At 36.7% G+C, this 24,817-nt stretch overlaps 1 protein-coding gene across 14 annotated transcripts in view; it reads right to left on the reverse strand.

Moving 5' to 3' along the window:
• The window catches only part of GREB1L (GREB1 like retinoic acid receptor coactivator), a 243,667-nt gene that overhangs the window by 211,133 nt on the left and 7,717 nt on the right, over positions 1 to 24,817 (reverse strand). For 2 of the 14 annotated variants that reach the window (XM_070629708.1, XM_070629704.1), the window contains exon 2: positions 9,094 to 9,182. The exons of the other annotated variants lie outside the window; for them this stretch is intronic. The gene's annotated coding sequence lies outside the window, so the exon portion shown is untranslated. The remainder of the gene's footprint in view (positions 1 to 9,093; positions 9,183 to 24,817) is intronic. 14 annotated transcript variants of the gene reach the window in all.

The following is a 24,817-nucleotide window of genomic DNA, read 5'->3' on the forward strand; positions in this document are numbered from 1 at the left end:
TTTCATCATCCAGCCAATTTCCCAAACTCAGTTCGTTTCAGAGGACAATCTATTGGTTGATTATTTATGATTTCTGCTGGGAACAGTGGAATCCAAAATAAGTTCATCCTTTCTTGTTTTTACTCATCGTTCTTACTTCCATTCTCTCACACATTTATTGAGCAAACTCAATGCACTGAACACTGAAGATATAGAGATGAAACACGTGGTCCCTGCTCTCATGAAGCTCAAAATGGAACTGGGCAGAGAGACAAGTCACAGAGTATTGTGGTTCAGTGGTTCATGCAGTATGACAGGGTACAGTACGGTGTGGTATGCAATGGCATGACAGGGGAGGAAGGGAGCTGAATTTTGCTGTGTTCAGTTTGAGATGACCTTAGGACATCCAGGCATGTGGATACCTTAGTAGGCACTTGACTGAGGAGTCTGCAAAAAGGTCTAGGCTGGGGACAGAAATGTGTGAATCATTAGTATAGAGATAATGAGATTGCCTAGGAAGAGTATGTAATGGAAGAGAACAGGAGACTAAGGATGGACTTTTATTTATGAGGTGGGAAGATGAATCACAGCATGCAAAGCACCTGAGGAAAAAGAAGAAAACCAGAAGAGAGTTGTACCAACAAAGAAAGTAAAGCAAGTTTCAAGAATGAGTTAACAGTCACTGTATCACAAGCTCAAATGAGTCCAACAAGACAGGTAGAAAGGATACACTTAATGTGGCAACTTGGCCAAAGCATCTTCACAAGCCTCACAGGAGGCTAACTCACATGACACTGTGTAAGGAAATGGTGACAAGTGGACAGTGTGTGTTCAAAGAGCTGGGCTGTCAAGGGAAAAAGAGATGTGCAGGGACAGTTAATGAAGAGTATAGGATCCAAAGAAATATCAAAGAGCTTCCTTTCTTCCTTTTCTTTCTTTCTTCCCTTCTTTCTCCCTCCCTCCATCTCCCCTCTCTCTTTGTCTTTCTCTTCTTTCTTTCTCTCTCTTTTCTTTTAATCTCTTCTTTCTCTCTTCCTCCCTCCCTTCTTTCATTTTCTATAAAAGAATAGACATGAACTAGTTTTTAAGCTACAGGAAAGAAAATAGGTTAGAGGCAAAATGTTGAAAATAAAGTAGGAAAAGGTAGCACAAATGGATTCCTCATTCTGAGGAATCAGAAGAGACTTGGATCCAATATTTACAACATGAAGGCTTCCTTTTTCTCTATGAAGTAGAAGGCAAGTTTATTTTCAGAAAGGGAACGAGGCTGCTGAAATAAGAGAAGAAAGTTTAGGTGGGCCAGCCAGGAGACATAATGGGGGAGGAAGCCGATTGGGGATCAGGTAGGATTTCAGGACTGCGTTCTTAGCAGAGGCAATATACCATGAATTCACTTGAATCACCAATTGCCTAACTGTGTGAATTTCTTCAGCAAAAGTCAACAACCCGGATGCAAGAGCAGAGAAAAGTAGATGTTTGGAAAGTCAGATATTGATGAAGGCCAGAGAATGTGTCTTGAAAACACTGAGGATTCTAGAGTTTCTTTACCATGGAAGAGGTGGTGCTGCAGAGGAAGGTGAGGGTAGAAAGACAGGTCAATAGGAGGACTGACCCAACTGGAATAAGTACATAATAGAGGACAGATGCCTACAGGCATTCATGTGAAATAACTTGACCCAAGATGAGTTCAAGATAAAACAGGATGGAGGTGAGGGAGGGACCTCAAGAGGTCAACTGGTCCATTCTTCTGCTACCAAGCAGGACCACCCAAAGCCATTCCAAAGAGAAGAGACTGTATATTGTCTTTCAAGACCACCAAAAGTGGATATTCTCCACATCAGTGGTCAGGGAACTTTTTCTGTAAAGGACCAGAGAGAAAACACTGCAGGCTTTGATGTCACAATTATTCAACTCTGCTGTTGTAGCTCAAAAGCCGCCATAGACAATATGCAAAAGAATAAACACGGCCATACTCCAATAAAACTTTATTTTCAAAAACAGACGGTGGACTAGATTTAGTCCAGGACCAGTCTGTTGATCTCTGCAGACCTTTTTCTTCTAGGGGATTTGCTCTTTTTTACTGATTGTAAGAATGCTTTATACACAAAGAATATTAACACTTTGCCTATTACATACACTGCCAATATTTTCTTCTTCTTCTTTATATTTTTTGTTTTGGCTATTTGGGGAAAATGTAGAAGTTTAAATAAGTATATGTTCATGCAGTCAAATCTTATCAATCTTTTCCCTTGTTTTGGCTTTATAATTATGGTTCGAATGATCTTCACTATACAAATATTATATAAATATCTACCTTTTTAATTCTTTTCCTAGAACCTTTAGAAGCAGTATGTATGTGACAGATAAGAACACAGACTGTGGAGCCAGACTGCTGAGGTTTATATTGCCTATAGCAGTACTCATTATCTCTCTAAGTGTCCATTGCCCTAAAATAGGGGAAAATAGCTCCTAATTTATAGGTCCACCCCAAGGATGAATGAGTAAAATATGTACCATATAATAAAAAGTACTTAATTCAGGGCTTGACACACAGTACAAGCTAAATAAATATTAGCTATTATTATTTTTTGTATCTTTAATTCATCCGGAAATTATTTTGATTAAAAAAGTGAGACTGAGACCGAACTCTATTTTCCCCACTTCTTTAAATCCACCTCTCACCACATTTCTCTCAACTTTAGTTTCTTTCTTTCCTTTACAAAATGCAGAAAACATTTTCAGGGTTTTTTTTTTCATTTTTGTTACAAGTGTGGCACTTTTTAAAATTTAAAAATAAAAATTTATGTACTTGGTGTGTATGTATTTTATTCCAAAATGATTTACAGTAGCTCTATGTTGCAATCTAAAACAGTAAGTTCCTTTCTTTCCTGTTTTTGAATCACACGAGCTAATGGATTAAAGCAAAGGTCCAACAACTTACAGGGCCTCTGAGGCCCTGGAGGCCTGACCACGCCTACTTCTCAGCCTCTCCGAGTCCCTCCAACGTGATGGCCCTGCCTTCTTTCTCAGCTCCTCCCACACATCAAGCACTTCCCCTTGGAGCTTTCACACATTCTGAAGTGCTCCCTCCCCAACTCTCCTCTAGCCTTATCTCACTCTTCCTTTTCATCTCAACACAGACAGCGCCTCCTCAAAAACTTCCTCAAATCTCCAATATAAATTATAAATTACTCCCTCCTACTCTTTGCCTTTCTAGCCCTCATTCCAATTGTAAAATCACACAGTTACATAATTACAGACTAGCGTGCTTATTAGTGTCTACTGTTTAAGTAGGATTTCATTGGATATTCGTTGAAGTAATGAATAGAAAATTAAAATAGTAAGTATTACAAATATTACTAGTGAAATAAAAATCTCACTAACTTATTCTCCACAGATGTGAAATTTAAGGCCACTCAAATTGAACTGTATGTTTAATCTATTTATGAAGCAATTTGAAGATCTTTGCCTCATAATAACTTGTATACGACTAGATGCTATTACTACATATGTCAATTATTTTGAGCAGCTAGTCAAATGACCATTTATGCTGCAGAGAAAAACATATTTTTATGAAAATTCCATAAGTCAAAATTTTTGTGAATTCAAAACTAGCCTTTTCTCCTTTAAGTCTGAATTGAAGTTTTACTAATGTCAATACATTCATTCACACATTTATCCATTTAATGATTCATTCAATTTCATATTTCTTGATTACCTCCTAGGCATTAAGCCCTAGTGATTGAAAGATGAATTGTACATGGCCTGTGCCCTCTAAGAGCTTACAGCCAAGTGAGATATATGCTACCTGGCAAGTGAGACTACAGCCAAGCAGCAGCACACACAAGGTAAACACAGCAGGCTGCCTGTTGTCTGGAGAGGTGAGGGAAGGCTTTTTAGAAGTGACGTGCTTGAGACTTTATTATCCATATTTTAAATGTCCATAAAGAGGCAAAATACTTTTAAGAAATATCAAAAGATAATAAATCTCATTTACTTATGACTTCTTGTGAAACTCACTTTTCACATTTGTAAAGCAAGCCTTTATACATTTTGTCAACTGTCTTCAACGACAACTAGATTTCACTCAACCACAGAGTGGTAGACGCTGAATAGATGCTCAACAAATCTACTTCTCCCTGGAGACACGGCCAAACAACATTTCCTAGTCCTCACAATGGAATGTGCCTGATGTGATTGCCAAGACAGTTAAGCATTGCGTGCCCTCCCTACACTCTCTCCTCCTTCCAGAGCAATCTTGAAAGCTGGAATTTGAAGATGGCAATTGAACAAGATAAAAGGAGGCTGGACCCTTGAGCAACTGCAAGGACAAGCACCTTACCATGATGGACTGCCATGTGAGCGAGTCACTAATTAAGCCAGTGAAATTTTGAGGATGTTTGTTAAACAGTTAGCTTATCCTGACGATTCATTCCACTGTGAAGATAGTATGCAGTCAATCAGAATTTTAAAGAACATGAAGATGACAGATATTCTCAGTCCCTTTTCTAATACCCGTCCCCCTTTGTTCTTTGCTATTAACACCCCAATTTTGTTTTGGGTGCTAGTGCACACAGCTCCAGGTGAAGGATTCTGATTGGTCTAAGCTCACCCTGAAAATCCTGTTCTTCACCTTTCTAGCCTTCCCCGCAGTGAGGGATGGCCATGCAGCCCAGTTCAGCTAAGAGACCTAAGGGAAGTGTATTTCAGGGGTTTCTGGGAAAGGTGTTCCTTCCCTGATAAAAGGGGACCTGCATGGCTGGCATCCTCCCTTCTTCCCTCTCCTTGACTCAAACAGGGACCTGCATGACTGGGGCTGCATTCTGAACTAACATAATAAACGCATTCTGAATATAACATATTGACCAATGCCATAAATTTATGGGCTGATATGGGATATGCAAGAAATGAAGAGTGCATGCTCCATCTAAAGGCATTCAAAGATCATTTTTTATTTAAACATTGACATGACAAAATAAAGGCCTCAAGGGGCCCACGGCCACTCAGTTCATGAAATTTGAAATATAAAGGCCTAATAATTTAACACTAACCCTTAATTTTTTGTCCTCGTCTATTGAAGACAGAACATGTTTCTCTCTCACACTTTCCTGGTGTGCTTCTTCAAATCAGTGTAATGTACCAGCTAATAGCTCAGGCTTTGGAGTCACACTGCCTGGATTCAGATCCCAGCTCTGGCACTTGCTGTGTGAACTTAAACAATAGTAAAGTTCTGTCCATCTTTTTCATTACTAAAATGGAGAAAATAATAGCATGTGCTTCTAAGGATGGTGATAAGAATTAAATGACACGATCATTATACAGTACTTAGCAGAGTGCTTGGCAGATAACACAATAAATATAAGCTTTTATTTGTATTATCTCCAAATTTCAGGCACACAGCTTCAAGTAAGGAAATAATCTGCTGTCTGTAGGGGACGGGGGAGGGTTCTTTGCTTCCTATGGCTGTAAGTGTGCTTTATGTTCAGGGCCTCCTGCTGAGTAAACTAAAGAATAATTAGGGTTGCCCGACAGCCTTTGGACTGCTTGAGTTTTAAGCAGGGTTAAAATAACATCACAGCTAAGTTGTTTTAAGTAAAGGATTAGAGTCAATGACTAAGAGTCAAGGGCGAGATGAGAGGGGACTCTGGAAGAGTGGGCTGTGTGTTGACTTCCTGTCCCTGTGGACTCTGGAGCCTCACTCCACACAAGATGATAAAGAGAAGAGAGCAAGTAATAGCCACAGATGATAATCCCAACAGCCGTGGTAGGCCAGGCTGCCCTCCCAGCACTCCATTCACGTCCCCCAGCCTTCTCCAAAATGGATTACTCACCATTACAAGAGAACAGCCCACGTTTTTCTGCCTCCACATCTCTGCTCACGCGATTCCCTCTCTTTCGTGAAAAACCTACCAACCTGTCTCTGCCTGTCAAAACTCTATTCATTTCTCAGTCTAGCGTAAATACCTCCTCTTTCAAGATAACATCTCTAATTTTCCCTCTCAAATTAGTCTCCCTGACTTATCTGAACTCTTACTGAGCTTCATTCATTAGAAAAACATTTTTCAAGTACTTACTATGACCTTGGAGTTATCCCACATGCTAAGGGGACATGGTCTTGAACCTTTGGGAATAGTTTAATGGTCATAATAAATAGAATTTATTTGTACCTTCTCTCTTCCCCAACAAGATGTGCACTGGCTTAAAATAAGAGATATACACTGTGTAACAGAATAGGAAAAGAAAATTTAGGTCTAGAAGAGAGAAGAAATCAAATATACTAACCAGTAAATATATAGTTCAGCATCTAATGTAGCTCCTGGGCAATCAGGGTAAACAAAAAGAGGAACACATGATCTTTTATCACAATATTCTCTTATCAACAGAGAAGAAGATGCATACCAGTTCCTCAGGGTAAATAAAATTTATCCCTCACCCTAAAGTATCATCTACTTTCTCCCTTCCAATGTTACAGAGGTTTCAAATAATTATATTTCAATGTCAAAACTGCTAAAAAGAGGCATGTACAATATGCCAGAGGATACAAACTAGTTCACTAGATTTCAAACTCCTTAAATGTGAGTACTACATTATTAATAACAATAAAGACAATAATACTAGTATATTGAAGGGTAACTCACCAGAACACCATCCTAGATCTCTTTTTCAGACTTAAGCCTAAATAGTATGCAAGGATTTAAATGAATATGTCACAATACAAAAAAAATACACATCCCATGGAGATGAAACATAATGTTGAGTCAAATAATAAAAGTCTATTTATTTTTATATCTCCCTACAGTGGACATTACATTGCTACTAGTAAATAATTCCCTCCCACTTAAATTGAGTCTGATGTGAGTTTGGCTAAAGGAAAATAGCCCACACTCCCTGGTTGGAAGATGCTGCACTCAGGGAGCAGCCTGAGCCTAAAGATACAGTGTTGGGGATGTTGCCATCCACAGGTCTAATTTCTTTCAAGAGCTTATTTATTCCCACTCTTTCAACTACACACTTCTCTCTGGATCTCCCCCATCATGTCAACCTTAATCTAAAATCAAATTCATCACCTCCCTCCCCAAAACACAGATTTCTATCTTCCCTATATCTGTTAATGGCACCATTTTTCTCCCAGGCAATTGGGCTTGAAAATGTGAAGTCATCAGTCTCTCATTCCTTTCCCTTTACTCCAAAATTCAATCAGCAATCACACATCTCTTTTCATTTTATTTTTTGAGTCTCTCTCTCTTCTATTGCCAACTCTAATATTCAGGTCCATTTTACCCTGAGCCCATACTTATACAATAGCTTAGATTCACCTTTCTAAATACAACACTGTCACATTTCTGTTCAGAAATTTTCAGCGGGCCCTTGTTACTCACTAAAAGTAGGCTGCACTTCAGGGCCTGGAATCCGCCTAGTCCACAACGTAGTCTTAACCCAATAGCTTTATTCCCTATCGACATCTTATTTCCACCACTTTCATACTGTTCTACCCACTGTCGCTGTATTCACTTTCACTGTTCCTCACTGCCAAACCGCTCTCCTTAACTCTTCCCCAGTAACACAAATTCAATTCTTCAAGGCTTAGGTGCAGTCCCACCTCCCAAGCAAAGTTTCCTTAGACTTCTCTACACTTTGCTTAACTCATGAGCAAATTTATGAGTTGGTAACTCACACTTACTGTCATCCACCTGGCTAATTCAATAACTATTTGTATATAGCTCTGCATTATCATTAATTTTGTCTTAAGGGATTTTTCGCATTTCACACTTACGGTATATATGTGAGCTATATCTTGTCTTCCCAAGTAAAATGTAAGTTCCTTATACTTCTTTTTTTGCCCCACAGTGCTTAGCACCTAGTAGGCACTTAAATATATCATAGAATTTGAGAGGGGGAGCCCTGGAGGTCATCTTTTGCCAACTCCCACCCAGGATGGGAATCCCTTCAACATTCCTCAGAGCCAATCTTCCAGCTTTTATTGAACACTCAAGTGATACTTCTCAGCTACATCACAAGACAGTCTGTTCCACTGCTGAAGAGCACTGTCAATAGAAAAGTTTTCATCAATCTCCCAAATACAGCTGAATGAGTAAAAATGCAAAGGACCAAACAGTATGTTTAGTATGCTTCCCTATACGCATGTACATGCCCAGAACATCTCAGGAAGTGTATCCAAGAAACTGGGGTTGTCTCTGGACAGGAGATGTGGGTGCCTGGGAGACAGAGGTAGAAGAAGACCTAAATGTTCACTGTTAGACTCTTTCATATATTTAATAATTAACAAGTAAAATATGTTTTAAGTTCTTTCTTGTTATATACTTAGATCTTCCTCTGTGAAACTTTTATCTTGATCCTATTTCTGATCTTTGGAGCCACCCAGCATACTCAACTATATTGATTAATTGATTGACATTTTAATGAACTATTGCTAAGAATCATGTAAATACACACATTCAACTGAAGTTCATTAAAGTCCTAAAAAGTAACATATTCTCTGAAATGAGTAAAAATTGGCTCCAATATGTTTTAATATGTCTCAAGAATACTTTTTTTATATACACAATTTCCAAATCAGTAGTCTTAATTGTCTTAAATTTTTTACATAGCCATTCTCTTCTATTTTCATCTATATTAGCATAAGACACTTGTTGCCTAAGGCATTATAATGTTATCTTCTATATTACATGAGCAGCTTTGTGATGTTCTTGACACCTGCAGTGCCCTCTTATTACTTAAAAACCTAAGACACGTTTAGCAGTTTAAAGGATATATTAACAGTTATCAGAATTATGCATAATCCCCAATTTTGAGAACAGACTTGAGAAGATAGATCATTCCTAAATATTATGCAAAATTTATAGAATGAATAAAGATATTCTCTCACCATTATGAATAAGCATTTATCTCAGGAATCAAATAACCTATGTTCTAGTCCTGGCTCTTTAAGTATCTCTGGGCCTCCAATTCCTTCTCCATCAGTGACACAGGCATGGGTATTAGGCCACTCTTGAAACCCCTTCCCAATCTAGCTTTCTGTCTGTTTAGGACATCTTCACTCCAGCAGGTACTCAGATACTATAGCACACATAGTTAAGATTTATAACTACTCACCAAACAAAAGCATCTCTCTTCCTAGGGTATGGCAAGGCTTCCTTAATGTTGGAATCATTACTGGCTCCAGGCCTTCCCCTTGTTATTCACTAAAAATGAACAATTTGGACAGAGATGTTTCACAAGCCTCCTTGTATTTTCAGATGTGACTAATTTGAACTTTAAGACATTGACGTCATCAAACTTGTCATCCCTAAACTGCCCTGAGTTTGTTGAGGTATAGTGAAGACTTCAAGCAATGATGACTACTATCACCAGATACAGTATGTATTGTAATTGGAAATTGGTTCTGAAAGTCCCATTAATAAAATTCAGCTCAATTAAATAAGCACTTCTTGAGCCTCTACTAGGCACAAGGCAATGTGCCGGGAGGTGGGGGAAACATTTTGCCCTTTTCCACCCAGCACAAAGAGAAGAAATACAAAAGGCCTCTTTTGAGTAAAAGGGCTGCTTGAGATTACACTGTGCTCATCAAGCATCTGTGTGCCCCTGTCAGTTCTATCATGAGTACTAGATTATAATCTTGCATCTGGAAAAATTTCCTGTAATTCATACCCTTTAGTTCTAGTTCTCAATAACGTCAGAACCAAGTGACTCATGAGACAAAAAAACTACTTTAGTCCAGGCTGGCGATGTGACTCTCTTAGAATGCATTCCCTATCTGCCCTTGGGACACCTGGAAATCTCGCTTTGCCCTCTTATTGTGTCTCAGTTTGTATAGAGAATCAGGATTTTCACATTCAAAGTTTCACCTGTTAGGCACCCCCGGGGGAGTGGGGAGGAATGAGAGAGGGGAGAGGTCATGTTCACTTTTTCAGATGCAGTAGTATTCTAGTCTCCTGGCCAAAAAAAAAAAAAGCTATCTTAAATCTCCTTTGTCATTTCTACTGTTCCTGGAGGGCAGAAAGCAATAGTGGAGAAAAATTCCTGCAAATACTTTCCCTTATCACCCTTTATAATTGGAAGAGGTCATAAGGCAATCAAGCATGTGCTTCTTCAGTTATTTCTTGTAACAACAGGTATTTACGAAGCCCCTACATCTATGTTGGGATCTGAAGAATCCAAAAACGGTGAAGACACTGCTCTCTGGAGCCTCATGATTTAATGGAGAAGTGGGGTTTACTTAAAAACCCAATTGAGAACAGCTAAGTGCCAAATCACCTGAAACTGACAATAAAAGAAGGAATCAACTACACAATCTTGGACCTGTAGGAAACCTAGGAGGGATCCAACCCAATGTCTTCCAATAAGCAGAAATCTTCCAACATCCTTGTTAGGGTCATTAAGCTTCTGATTCAACACAGAACTCACATTTCACAAGCACTCCATTTAATCTTTTGAAGCCTCTTATTGCTAAAATGTATCCTATGTTGAACCAAAACTCTCACCTATTTATTATGCTATACAGAATGATTTTCAAAATAATTTTTTATGCAGTGCAATGTGTCCATAAAAGAAATATTGGGCACAAGCCCAACATATAAAGCAGTTAAAAGTGGAAGTCCTCTGTTGGCAGCTGCAGGGGGCTCTCAGGGTGTCCCCTAGTGCCCCCTTTTCCTCCACCCCGCTGCAGCCTTAGGCACACCACAGAATGCCTGAAGCTGTGCAAAGGAAAATTGGAAAACCACTGCTTTAAAAGTAACTAGAGTAAATCTAATTCCAGCTGTACATGTCAGCTCTTAAAGACAGCTATCTTCTCTCTAAATCTTGGATTAAACTTGCCCCTTTTAAATTGTCCATTCTCTTTATGTCATTTTTCCCCATATCTCCCCCATTCTGATCACTTTCCTCCTAAAAATGTAGAAACCATCTCTAAACACAATTATTTACAAACTGTGATCAGCTAAGGAGACTGTCTCTCTTACTCTCTGGACAGCAATAGAAGTCGAAGAGGGCTTAGTGAATGAAGAAGGACCTGAACTGGACCTTGAGAAACACAGGATTTAGATAGGTAGAGAGAAAAGAAGATAAAATTCCAAGCTGGGAAGCCAGCATGAACAAAGACACAGAAATTAAAATGAGCGCCTCCTAACACACTTTGAACACTTCTCTCCCAGACCCTTACTTATTCTTTTCCACTCAGCCAGCTGCTCACTCTCTTATATTTCTTAGAAGAAAATTAAGCCAGATCTTATCTCCATAAATACAGAGTTCTATTGTGTTGATACCAAATGAGGGACATGATCTGATCAGTACTAAAATTAGATTATTTCAATATTATAATTATTGCCACAGGGGAAAAAAGTACTTGATGAAGATGTTTGATAAGTCTGTGAAAAAAAACTGTCATCTTTCAATGAGTCAACATCTTGACAAGAAGATTCATAAAGGTTATAACACTACTGAGGAGCATCCCTGGGGATTCTCAAATCTAAGCATACCCAAAGGACACCTTGCTTCTAAAAAATTATCTTTTGTTTATCATTTATCAAACCACAGGTAATATCTGCCCCAAATGATTCCTGACTGTAAAAACGACAGCATTTTCATATATATATGAATGCTAATCCACCAAGGCAAAACAGCCTTTAAAAACAAATATTAAAAGACATTTTGGGGATAAATAGGTTCATCAAAGTCCATCTTCTTACATTGCTTAATTTTCCCACTTACAGATAAGAATTCAAGCACATCAGTGTTTCACATAATTATTCAAGAAGGAAGATCTTAAAGACCGGGTATTTCTATATATCTTTTTCCCATAAAATGTATTTGTTAATGATTATATGAATATTTCCTATTTTACATTACAGGAGTGGGATTTTCATACACACAGCACTCACAAACCTGGGAAACTGATCTTGTTCTAAATGTTAATATGTTATCAATCTAAGAATTTTAAGGCATTGAGAAAAAAACTTATCTTACTAGTGTTCAGGGTAATTGATTCAGACATTTTATTTCCATTATTTTCTTTTTCCCTTCATCTCAAAAGGAGATAATCTGAATTGCTCTAATCTGAAAAACAACAATAAGTGTAGCAAATACTTGACAATGAAGATGGAAAGCTTCTAAAAATCTGTTACCTTAGTAACAGCAAGAATGTGGAAGAATAAGAATACACTGTCAGGACATCATTTCAGATTCCACAGATTTGAGGCCTAAATACAGTCAGCTTTCATTAGCTTTTTGTTTTTCCCAGCAGGTCCTTGGACTTTGAAACAAAACCTGAATGACAGCTATGAGCAATTCCAGCCTGGCTCCTGATTAGCTATGCCAAACAAAACAACTCTCTGCAGTGTAAACTTCCCAGGCATCTGCAGCCAAGCCTCTGCAGAGACGATAATTCCTCAGTGAGATTTGAAGGAGAGTCAGAGGTTGGGGGGTAAAGGGTGAACAGGAGGGGGGAGGGGGAGAAAAGAATAAGACCTTCCCCTCTACTCGAACTAGTTCCCTGAACTAGTCTCTGATTAAAGTGAGGAAGAAAATTAAGTAGAACTTGTCCTGGTGCTGTTGCGTTTGCAGCTCTTTAACTCTGCCTGTTCTATGATTTAACTAACCAGTTCTCGAAATCTGAATATTCTATTCCAATTCACATCCATAAAACGTCCTCGTATTCCAAACCACCCACACATTTAAACCAAACAAGTAATTCCAAAACCTTATTATCATCAAATAGAGCAAGCAGTTGATTAAAGAGACCTAAAAGAGAAGGGGAGCAACATATATGAATAGCCAGTGCCCCATATGGATGCAAACTAAGATCTTGTGCCATTTGTTGTCATTCAGTTTCTCTGCACGCAGACCTAAAATTAATTACATCAAATGACAGTGCCCTATGCTGTGTGGTCCCATCTGCTACATAATTAGATCCCGGTGGAACTGACTATTAAGAAGCTTTTTTCTTATGATCAGTCTCCTTGATTCTACATAAAGAACATTCCCTTATCTACACAAAAGAACTAGAGAATAGATCTCAAAGCAGACCGTTTTGATCAGATGCTTGATTTTAAAGTTATAAGTGTTTTCAAAAAAAGGTGTCCGGAGAAAATTCTGTATCAGAGTGTTAGAGGGCAATTCAGCAGTAAAGAGAGGAGTTAAACTAAAAGGTTGACAACCTCTGCCAACAATCCTAAAACTTCAGGAGTAACAATGATTATTTTTATATTTCTTGGCCAAAGAGCAAGATGGTAGCATTGAAATATGCTCTTGTGTTCTGGAAAAGTGACACTTAGCCACATTCTGATCTCTACTGTTTCTGAGATAACCTGCAAAAATTGATGGTTGGCTTACTTAGAATGCTGGGCAACAAAGGTCCTTGCTTTGAGTCAACAACCATTTTTTTTTTTTAACAGTCTCATGACGATTATGTAGCATTTAAAGTAAGGAAAATAGCTCTAACACCCTAAGATGTAATTTGCAGATATATGGCAACAGATGTCACAGAAAACTTATCATTTACATAACCACACCATAAAAGCCTGGCTTAGATTTAGGACAACACTAAATTTAAGTCTTCAAAAGTTCAAGTGAAAAACTCATGTTCAGACAAAGAGAAGAGTGTACGTAAAGATTCATCAAAAATCACAATAAGGGAGATATTAATTTTGGAAACTAAGAACAAGGAAAATTCCAATGTTTGAGACAGGTAATACCAAACCAGAAAGCCACATTCCCAATTATTTTATTTGACCTGTTTGCAATCTCAGCACTCTATTAAACCATAGAAAAGAACCTAAGAATATTTTTATAACAGATGAAGACAGGATAGTGATATCAGTACAACAGAAAACCCCTCAATGTGAGTCAGTGCTTGAAATCCCAAACCAAACCTGCTGATTCAGCACAAAGTCATCAACAGACTTCTTATCTGTAAAAGGAACAATCCATTGTCTGGCTGAAACAAAGGGCGTGCACAGGAAATCAGCCAAATCTAGGCCAGATGGTCACTGATTCAAGTTTCATTCTCCCCATCCCCCCCATCCTCCCTCGCACTGCAAAAATAGATTCACACAGCATTTTCAGTTGCCAGGTAACCCTGACTGTAGGCATAAACCTTTTACAATTACCTACATACCACCACCCACCTCAACACCATCTAATTTACTAAAACAGAACGTCCTTATAAAAAAAATGGGGAAGTTGCTATGCAGCAGTTACTGAAAGAAAAACACCTCTGAAAACCCAATGTCAGTATGGAGTTTTACCAGGTGGAATGACTAAAAATATTCATACCAATTTGTTCTCATCTTTTGTTTTTTCTCAAACCACAACACAAAATAGAAAGAACCCAGAGAAAACTGATTTATCACACTCATTTTCTACAGGTTGACCAGTGGGCCATCACCTTGCAAGAGTCTTGTGGTTTGTAACCCAGAAACACATTTTGCCAATGACAAGCTACCAACGAAAGTAATCACTGATTTTGATTATAAACCAATGTGTCTGACCTTGTATCAGAGAATTTGTAAATTATGATACTGCTGTATATACACATTTCACACTCCTACTGGGTACTGTAAAACTCAGTTTTAAATTCTAAACAGCAACTATTAATTAAAGCAAAATATGCAGAATTATGTCTTAAAATCTGCAAGCACTCTATGAAAACATACATATTAAAGAATGACATAAATAAAAACTCAGGATCTCTTAATAAAAATATTCAGAAAACACCCCTTTACTTCTCCTAACTGTATGAAAGAAAGATATTTAGGTTAAACAAAGGTCTTTTCTCTGATGAGAACTTTTGACTTTATAGCAGTTGCTGGGAAATATTTACAATTATGTGACCTAAGTAAATTTTATCAACCAACAAATAGCAATTCCTTTAGTAAACTTTATAATCCTTTTTATAATTACTTTGAAAATGTCAACACAGGAGTACATTTTATTGGCATGCTACAGTGCCACTTTTCCAAAATTTACATATAGAAAGGTTAGGGTAGATCAAAGAGCTTTTGTCTGTTTGTTTTTTTTACACAAGATAATCACAGGCTGGCAATGCAATGGTTAAAGACAAAAATGACTTCAAAATATGCAATCAACAGCAACTCACACAAATGGCCTGTTTTATTGTAGGGAAGCAGAAAAAGCTGCTAAAGTCAACACAAGGTAAGCTTCCTTAAAAGAACATTCACGGTGGCTTACACAGTGCCAGCAACTGAGTATAAAATGAAGGCAAATTACAGAGCTTCAAATCTTGACCATCTGTCTTAAAGGGAATAGTGATAAGTGAAAACTTTTTCAAAAACTTGTCCTCAGAAATTGTTCCTGGAAGTTGATTTATAATGACAATATCAGACTGAGTTTTAAGCAGTGGTTAAAAATATACTCTAAATATATACACAGTATATAGATATGTGCATGTGTGAGATACATATGTCAGTGTGCTTCCGCTAACTTCAAAAGTTTTTTTAACATCTCAGATTTAACTGAAATGTACTTCTACAACCTGACCTCTTTTTAAAACACTACTGTTTTCCTTTACATAGTACTACAAAATAATACTCAGCATCATACTGGAAATTGTTGAAATGTTGGTATATGTGCTTTTACAGCACATAATTAATTTTCTTTTAATATAAATACACAATCTTAGAAAAATTGCTAATGAGAGAAAATTGATAATCCATTAAGAACCTTTTAAAAAGGGAGCTGTGTATTGGCTGCTTAAGTTTTTTTCTTTAGTGTAAAATAAGGATTTTAGTATTCATGAAAAAAGAAGAAAATGATTATTCAAAGTAAAATCTGCTACCTTCTGAGCTCATCTTTAGAGTCTCTAAGATAAATTTACATTTAAATGAAATACACACAAAGGCAGCTGGACTATCATAACCATCCCACAAACATTAGTGTTTTCAGAGATTTAAGTCTCTAATTCTTAGGAGAGAGAAAATTGTGACTACATAATTATTTTTATCGGTCGGTTTTATTTATACATCATTGCAATAGGATTTATATGCTAATGCTTTAACTTAATATAAGAACTAAGGGAAAAGTATCTCTAAAGAGATCAAAATAGAATTCTACTAATAAAAGTCAACTTAGAATAGATTTCTCATGCTCATAAGTTTCTGGAAAACCAGATTTTAAATAAGATACAAACAAAAAGGATATCAACAATAATAAGTGACAACATGAATGTAAGGGGTTACAATTTAGCAGACTAAATTATGATCTTGTTCTTTAATAAGCTCTAATATAAAGGAGTAAGAGAGTTTAAAGCTAAAATATTATTGCATAAGTAGTGAGTTCTAGCTATCCTTTAAGTTTTTTCTTTTTCTTTCACTAACATGTATCTTCCTTTCTCTGGTGATCCACAAATCAGGTAGAAAATTTAATTCCATTCAATTCAAAGAAAATTTGTAAAAAGACAACATATTTATGATCAATATGGAAATGATTAGTCTTACTATTTTTTACTACCATGCATAATGAGAAACATATATCAAGGGCCAAATTAGAGTATGCATAATTTTCACTGATGAAAAATTGATGAGAATCCAAATTGCTAAAGAGTGAATTGTATTTATGAGAAATTGCTTAACGATTTATGCTTTAAATGTTTATTATTTCCAACATAATCTATGTGCACTAGTAAAATAGTAAGGTATTAAGTAATCTCATATGACTGTAAATGTACTTTAAATATAGACTGAAGGTCAAAATAAGTTTTCATTCATTTTCTCTCTAAATAATTTCTCATATCTTAAATTTACCAAAGAACATCTCAAAAGGAGCTTATTTACTAAAATTAGCTTCTACTCTATAAGACAAAAAAAAGATATGAATTGAATAGTGATCAAATTCATATGCCCCTCTCAAAATACACATGCCACAGTTTTGATGTTATTTATAGATAGCTTAATGTCCATGAAGTGTCACTAACAAACTCAAGGCTCATACCGTGATTTCCTTAACATCACCAGCACTGTTTCAAATTTTACATTCAATGATTCATGAACAAAGTCATAAACGACTTCTAGTTTAAAAAATGAAATGGACATTAAATCTCCATTAGATAACAGTTCAAGTAAATTCTTTTATAATTTTGGTATTTAGTAACAGAACAAATGATACCCTTACATACCATGTTACATAAATCTTTTACTATGTTAGTAACAATTTGAAGAACATGGTTTAAATAAAACTAGATCTGAATTTACAAAACCACAAGCCACATAACTGTGTTTTTTTTTTTTTTTTTTAAAGATTTTATTTTTTCCTTTTTCTCCCCAAAGCCCCCTGGTACATAGTTGTGTATTCTTCGTTGTGGGTTCCTCTAGTTGTGGCATGTGGGACGCTGCCTCAGCGTGGTCTGACGAGCAGTGCCATGTCCGCGCCCAGGATTCGAACTGACGAAACACTGGGTCACCTGCAGCGGAGCGCGCGAACTTAACCACTCGGCCACGGGGCCAGCCCCACACATAACTGTGTTTTAACTAGACCATAAGCTTCCCCAAGGTCACGGATAGTTCTTTATTTTCCTTTCTCCTTCTCCACAGCACCACTCCAATTATAGGTACTTGATAAGAACTTACTAAGTTGTTACTGTTAATTTCCTGCCCAATGGAGAATTCTATTATCCCCACTGGATAGAAACTTCTTGCCCAGTAGGAAAACTATGAAGAGAACAATTATTTTTAAGGAAGTGACAAATGTATTTGATGCATTTTATCCAAATGAAAACTGAGAGGATGCTTGATATTATAATTGCTGTTGCCAATTATTACTTCAAAGCCTTAAAAAAAAAGTCAGTACAGGTTAAACACAAACTTTACTCTAAGATAGAATTATGGTGTCTGTTTGCAATGTGTGAACTTTAGCTTCCCAAGGGTAAACACCATACAGATGTCTGGTAACCTCCCACTTAACAGGATCTAAAGTAAGCCCACACTGTTTTGGTTTTGGAAGTCTCGTCAATTTAAAATCGAATAAGCAAAATGAATTGTAACATTTATACAAGATATTTGTCACATTTTTCAGAACACTTTTTCCAGACTATCAATTCCATGGTTTTATTCCACTATGCAGTATTATCCTGAAAATATATGGCTTTCAATTATTTTTTATTAACTAGGATATTTACTGGCAAATTTAAAGCCCGTATCACCTACATTATGTAAGTAAATTGGTAAGTAAGTAAATTTGATGATAAACTGAACATGCACGAAGGATTACAAATGCATCATCATTTTGTAAAACTCAAAAAGAAGAGAAAATGACATGTATTTCCTTTCATCTCTGCCACAGAATTGTTCCGGATTTATTTTTCTTTGTTAGCATCCTTTATGCAAAAGATAATGCTACTGACCTAGCTTCCGAAAGGCCTGGGCCTCATCTTGGTATTTCTAGTGGAGGTGATAAGCTTATGTTGTTCCATCTACCCTCCCTTTTCCCAGCTCCTTTGGAGTCAGAGGCTTAGATCTGACAGAAGTTTGGCTCAGGTTAAGGATGGGTTCCACAACCATGGAATAAAGCTAACAGGACCATATAGGGGTCATTCATTCATTCATCCACAAATAATTATTGAGGGGCAACTACATGCTTTTTCTAGGTGTGGAGAGAGAGTTGTGAGCAAGAGAGACAAAGCACTTCCAGTCATGGAGCTTTCATTCAAGTCTGGGGAGTAAACCTAAGACTTAATCCCCACTACATTCCTTACCAATCAAGATATAGTCTCCGTACAGTCTGTTTCCCAAAAATAAGGTACCAAATGGCCCCCTGGTGGTCTGAAAGAGTTAATATGCCCCTTAGCACCTATCTACACCACCTTCAGCAAGAGCAGCAACATTTGCCTCAAATTACCTTTCTGGATAATAAAAAACATAAGATAAATTCCTGACATCCAGATCTTACAATCTATTTGAGTCACAAGACATGTACCCAAGAGTATGACAGAGGAAAGAACAAAGGCTTTGAAAGCAGACAGCCCTAGGTTTGAATTCTGACTTTTCCACTTATTACCTATGGCTCTGAAATTTACTTAAAACTTTCTGAGCCTTAGTTTTTTTAGTTTTAAAAATGAGAATCATGATGCCTACTTACAAGCCTGTTGTGAGGATTAGAAATGATGTGTACAATGCCTGTAGTACTGTACATTAATTTTTATTAAGTGATTGGATTAAATTATTAATTCCTGCTATAAATTAAATTATTAAATAGCAGGAAAGGACTAGGCAGAGAAGCATATATGAGTCAGGACTAAGCAGAGAAGCATATATGAGTCATAAAGGCCTTTATGGTTGTTCTTTATTAAAGGCTATGTTTTGTGCAGACACACATTCTCTGACATATAAACACACTCTCTGAAATTCCAGATATGCAACTATGCCATGTATTACACTGCTCCATCACAGTTGCTGCTCTGGAGGCAGAAGTTGAGATAAGGCATACCACTGACTCAGGATTCTTTATGATGGCAAAAAACCTCAAACATTTAGAATATCTGAAATACCATAACCCAGACACTACACTTCCAGACTCCAATAGAGCTTCAGTAGATTGTACAGACAGTCCGTTTAATACCTACTAATATCAAACAACTCCTATACATCTTTTGACCAAGAATACTATGCAAATATCATACTAGTATTAGCTTGTTCCATTTATATGAATAAGGAGGAGAAAGGTGATTTTTACATGGTCTAACTTTTCTAGAAAAGGAAGAACTTGGTAATATTAGTTGGGAGGCAAAATATTTAACTAATTGCTGCTCTCTGATAAAGTCTGAGGCCTGTCATTCAGCAAGTCTGACGAGGAAAAAGAACCAACTTTTCCTGGAGGTCTATTTGTACCGGCTACATACTTGGTGCATTGATCCATTATCTCAAAAATGTGACTGTTTTGGAATCAAACGATGAATCAACTGTCTTAGAGTCAAAAATAGACCAAGAGTCTCAGAGGAAAGAGTTATCTGTTCAATTGAGATTTTATTTTTTAAATAATATATTAGATTGATTTTGTATTATAAGGTAATGAGCCTGCCAGAGAATGAAGTTATCGTCACATCAACCCATGAAATGATACAATCTGTGAAATTATGCATAAGAGAATGTAAAAGAAACATTCCTTACACTAGTCCTAAGTGAGATGCTGCTGCTCATAGCTACTATTACTAGCAATATTACCATTACTCGAATTAATAATATTATTAATCTACCATGGCCCCTTCACTGTGCTCCAACTTGTGAAGATACAGGTCTACCCATTTTCTATTATGCCAAGACCTTAACCTCCTGCTCCAACAATTCTCAGGTGATTATTAAATCACCAAAGTAGACTAGAACAGCTACCTGGGATTCTCTATTTATTAGACGAACCCTGACTCATGTGGAGAGTTCAGTTCCAAGAGGTTTCTCTATCAGCTATGGCTCCAGAGCTTTGATTAGTTTATGTTTCACAAGAGAATCAAGAGATCAGAGCATTTAAAAAATAACCATTTAAAAAAAAGTGCTGCAAATCTAAACCTTATAGGGAAGATCTTCATATAATATTTGTTAGAACTCAAACCAAAATTTTCAGGTTTATTTCCAACAAATGAAACTGAGGAAAAGTATTGTGGAAATAACCTTACCATCATCCATCTCCATCTCCAATATTACAGACAGTAGCATGATTTTTCAAAGAATTGCCAACCAAATACAGACTGTAGATTGTCAGTTCTGTAGAATGTAACTAATCAGTCAATACTTTATATTTACTATGTACCCAACACTGTCCTAGGCATTTTAGAACATACAGATATAAAACGCCATAGTACCTCCTCTCGAGGGGCTTACATGCCCATATTCAGAAAAAATGCTTTTTGAAGTAATTAGCAAATACATACGTCTATAATGAAAATCTAAAACTGTGATATATAAACTATGAATGCTATAGAAGTTTAGAGTAAGAGAAAATTAATGAAAACTCCAGGATTTAGTATATTTCAGTAAAGGAAATAAACTAAACTAGACCTCAAAGCAGTGGTTCTTCAACTTTACTGGGCACGAAAGTGGCCTGGGGCCTACTCCTAGGACTCAGAATCTGCATTTAAACAGCATCTCCAGTTGATTCTGATAAAAGTGGCCCATAGTTTGGCTAACTCTCTGTTAAATAATAGATATGATTTGAAAGAATCTCTAGAGTAGTGCTGTCCAACAGAACTTTCTGCAATGGTGGAAATATTCTATACCTGTGCTGTCCAATATAGTAGCCATTAGCCATATGTGGCCATTAAGCTCTTGAAATGCAATTAGTGTGCCCAAGGAACTGAATTTTTTATTTTATTTAACTTTAATTAATTTTATTTTAAATAGCCACAGCCAGCTCTAAAGAATAAGAGACTGCTAAGAGAAACATGAGCCAAGCCACAGGTAGGAATGCACATAAGCAGGATACATAGGCAGGAGAGAAAATTGATTGGCCTGTCCAGGACAGAGGTTTTGTATTAGATTCCCATAAGGTCAGATTATGAAGGGCCTTGAAGGGAACTGAGGAAACTGGATTTTGTGGCACACATTGCTAGTTGTCTAATTGAGCCTTTTCCTGATCTTCTTCAATATTAACAACCCTAGAGCTTTTGCACTCAGAGAGTGGACCTTTCCCCAGGATCTGGGGTAAATCTTGATTATTCTCTACCTATCATGGTATTTCCATTTTCCTTGTCAATGACTGGTTTACACATGAGCATGTGGTAAATTCTGGTCAATAGGATTTGGAACATCTATGTACGTGGGTCAACTCTTTAAAAAGTGTTTAGCCTGAAGAAAAAGAAGCTTTTCCTGACTCCAGTCAAAGCCATGTGAGGCTTGAGTATGCTGCTGATACCTTGGGATAATGAAGAGACAAGATTGAAGACAAACACCAACAAGCTGAGGATGGCAGAGAATGACCAGAAGAAGTTGGGTCCTTGATGACACCATCAAGCACCTGAATTAACCCAGGAATTGCCCTCCCCCTCTTCCCCTCAAACATTTTGGGTATATGATGAATTCGTTACTATTTAACATCTTTAACTTTTTGTTGTGTTCCATGCAGCTGACAGCATTAGACCAGGATACTAATGTTTAGGGTGACACCCTCTGAGAAACTCTGAGGTAGGCAATTGGTAGCCATTGAAGGCATTTGATCAAGGATGGAGGCTGATATGAAACAATGTTCAAGGCTTAAAAACAACATGCATGAAAAACAGGTCAGAAGAAAGGAAAGGTAGAGTCAAACAGACCAGCTTATAGGCCTGAAAACCAAAGTCACGAAAACATTTTGGAAACATCAGAAAAATATTATTAGTATGTAAAGTCATTAATGCACATAAATTAGTACTTAAAGCAAAATTAAGGAAACAGTTTATTTTGTAAAGGTAGTAGGATTGTAAGTGATGTTTCTTTTCTGATTTTTTATATTGTTCTCATGTTGTTATTTCTACTTAAAATTGAAACAAATTAAAGAAAGTATAATTTCTCTAAATGTATATTCAATATTTTTTTGAAAATGGAAAAATTCTTGAAATATGATTTCTCTGTATTAGTGTAATTAAAGATATGAGAAGACACTGAGGAACAATATGGTAAACCAGCAAGAATACAGGACGAGCTGGGTGACCTTGGGAAGTCAAGCAAACCCTGTGGCATTGTTTTCCTCTCAGGGTGGATTGATCTACGACTCTAAAATTCAACAGCTTCTGTTTTCAAAGAAAATCCTTTTGAATTAAAAAAGTTATATAACTGATATCAAAATTTAATTTTCTAACCTCTGTTCTCACCCTGTGTCATATTAGCCAAGTCTGAAAGAGAATAAAAGTCAATCTCCCTCAAACTCTCTGAGCAAACCGGAAACTCTGGGAAATGTTTTATAGCTTTAATATAAGTTTTTAAAAAAGTTTCTGCATAGATTTTCAGTGAATAAACAAACTAGTTCTGGAAATTTTAATGTGGATTGAAGTTCTATATTAATATCAAATAGGTGTCAAGTGATAGCTTGTTATTATTTTTAACTTGCATTTCCAAACAACAAATAAAGCCAAGCATTTTTCATATTTATTGGCCATTTGGGATTGTGCTTCTGTGACTAACCTAGTTATATCATTTGCAAAATATTTAAAAATTATGTTTTATGAAATATTTTTATTATCATTTTGTTGAGTTCCCTATATATCAGAGGGGGTTATCTTTTATCTGCATATGTAGAGATGTTTTTCCAATCTATCAATCATCTATGGTATTTGTTTATGGTTCTTTTTTCTTCACAAAAAATGTTTTTAAATTATGCAACCAGATATGTCTGTCTTTTAATATAGCTCTGGTTTCTTGTTTAGTTAAAATAAATGTCCTTCAATAGAGTAACGGTTGTTGAACTGTGGAATATGTATACTGCAGAATATTATGTAGTCATTAAAATGAATAAATAAGAGTTATACCAGTTGTCTTAGAGGTATATCCTTTGTGTTTTATTAAGTACTAAATGAAAAAAGAACGATGATTTTATATATATATATATATATATATATATTGATAGCATATATAAGATGCTAAAAATATACAATATATATAAGGTTACAGGATCATGGAAAAAGTTCTAACAAAATAAGTAGCTGATTGGCCACATTGTTAGGGTGAAAGGGAGGATAAAGAAGGAATTTAGCTTCTCCGAACTTTTTTAAAAGACATGACTATAGTTTTTTAAAAACATAATATGATCTTATTATGTAAAGTTATTTGTGTTGGTGAGTATATGTAAACATGCATAGAGATACATAAAAGAATGACCACCAAAATGTTAATGGTGTTTACCTTAGTATGGTTAGATTTCAAGAAGAAGGGAAGAGGAAAAAGAAAAGAAACAAGAGGTTAAAATGAGACAGAGAGAGAAAAAGAAAAAACAAAACATAATTTTAAAAAAATCAAATCAGGGGCTGGCCCCGTGGCCGAGTGGTTAAGTTTGCGCGCTCCACTGCAGGCGGCCCAGTGTTTCATTGGTTCGAATCCTGGGCGCGGACATGGCACTGCTCATCAAACCACGCTGAGGCAGCGTCCCACATGCCACAGCTAGAAGGACCCATAACGAAGAATGTACAACTATGTACTGGGGGGCTTTGGGGAGAAAAAGGAAAAAAATAAAATCTTAAAAAAAAAAATCAAATCAATTTAAATTCACCCTTTCCAGAAAACCAGAGGGGGAGACAGGACCCTCAAGTGAAAAGGTTCCCCCATCCTCTGATGTGGGTAAGAACTACTGTAATAGTCTTACAGTTCCCTGAATACTCCAACAGAAATATATACATAAACTTACTTGAAGTAGTGTCGATTTAATCAGTTTTAAAGTGCAGGAAATAAATGTGACATTATAGTAATTACATGTTGTCTTCACACTGTGACCTCCACAGGCAGTGGTGACAATTTTAGGCACACCTGCTCTATAAGAGCCAAGTTTATAGAATGGTAAATGTGAGGAGTGGTTCTAAGACTTTTGTGTCCATAAAAACCACCTAGGAAGATTGTTAAAATGCACATTCCAGGGTCCCACCCCAGAAACTCCTATTCAGCAGGTCAAGAGAGCAATAATCCGCATTTAACAAGCACCCCAGGCGAAGAAGGCAGGTGTTGACAGATCACACTGAAAAACAGTGAATTTAAGGAGGTCTGATCTCTTTACAAACTGCTTAACCAAGAATTCAAGGAGTGTGGCACACTAGAGAGAACAAAGAATTCTGAAGTCGAAAGATCTAGATTACCTCTCTGACCTAATCCCCTACTCACTCCCTCACCTGCCTCTCCCCTCAGCACACCGGCCTCGGTTGTCC

This window comes from Equus przewalskii, chromosome 7, assembly GCF_037783145.1.
Source record: "Equus przewalskii isolate Varuska chromosome 7, EquPr2, whole genome shotgun sequence".
Lineage (NCBI taxonomy): Eukaryota > Metazoa > Chordata > Mammalia > Perissodactyla > Equidae > Equus > Equus przewalskii.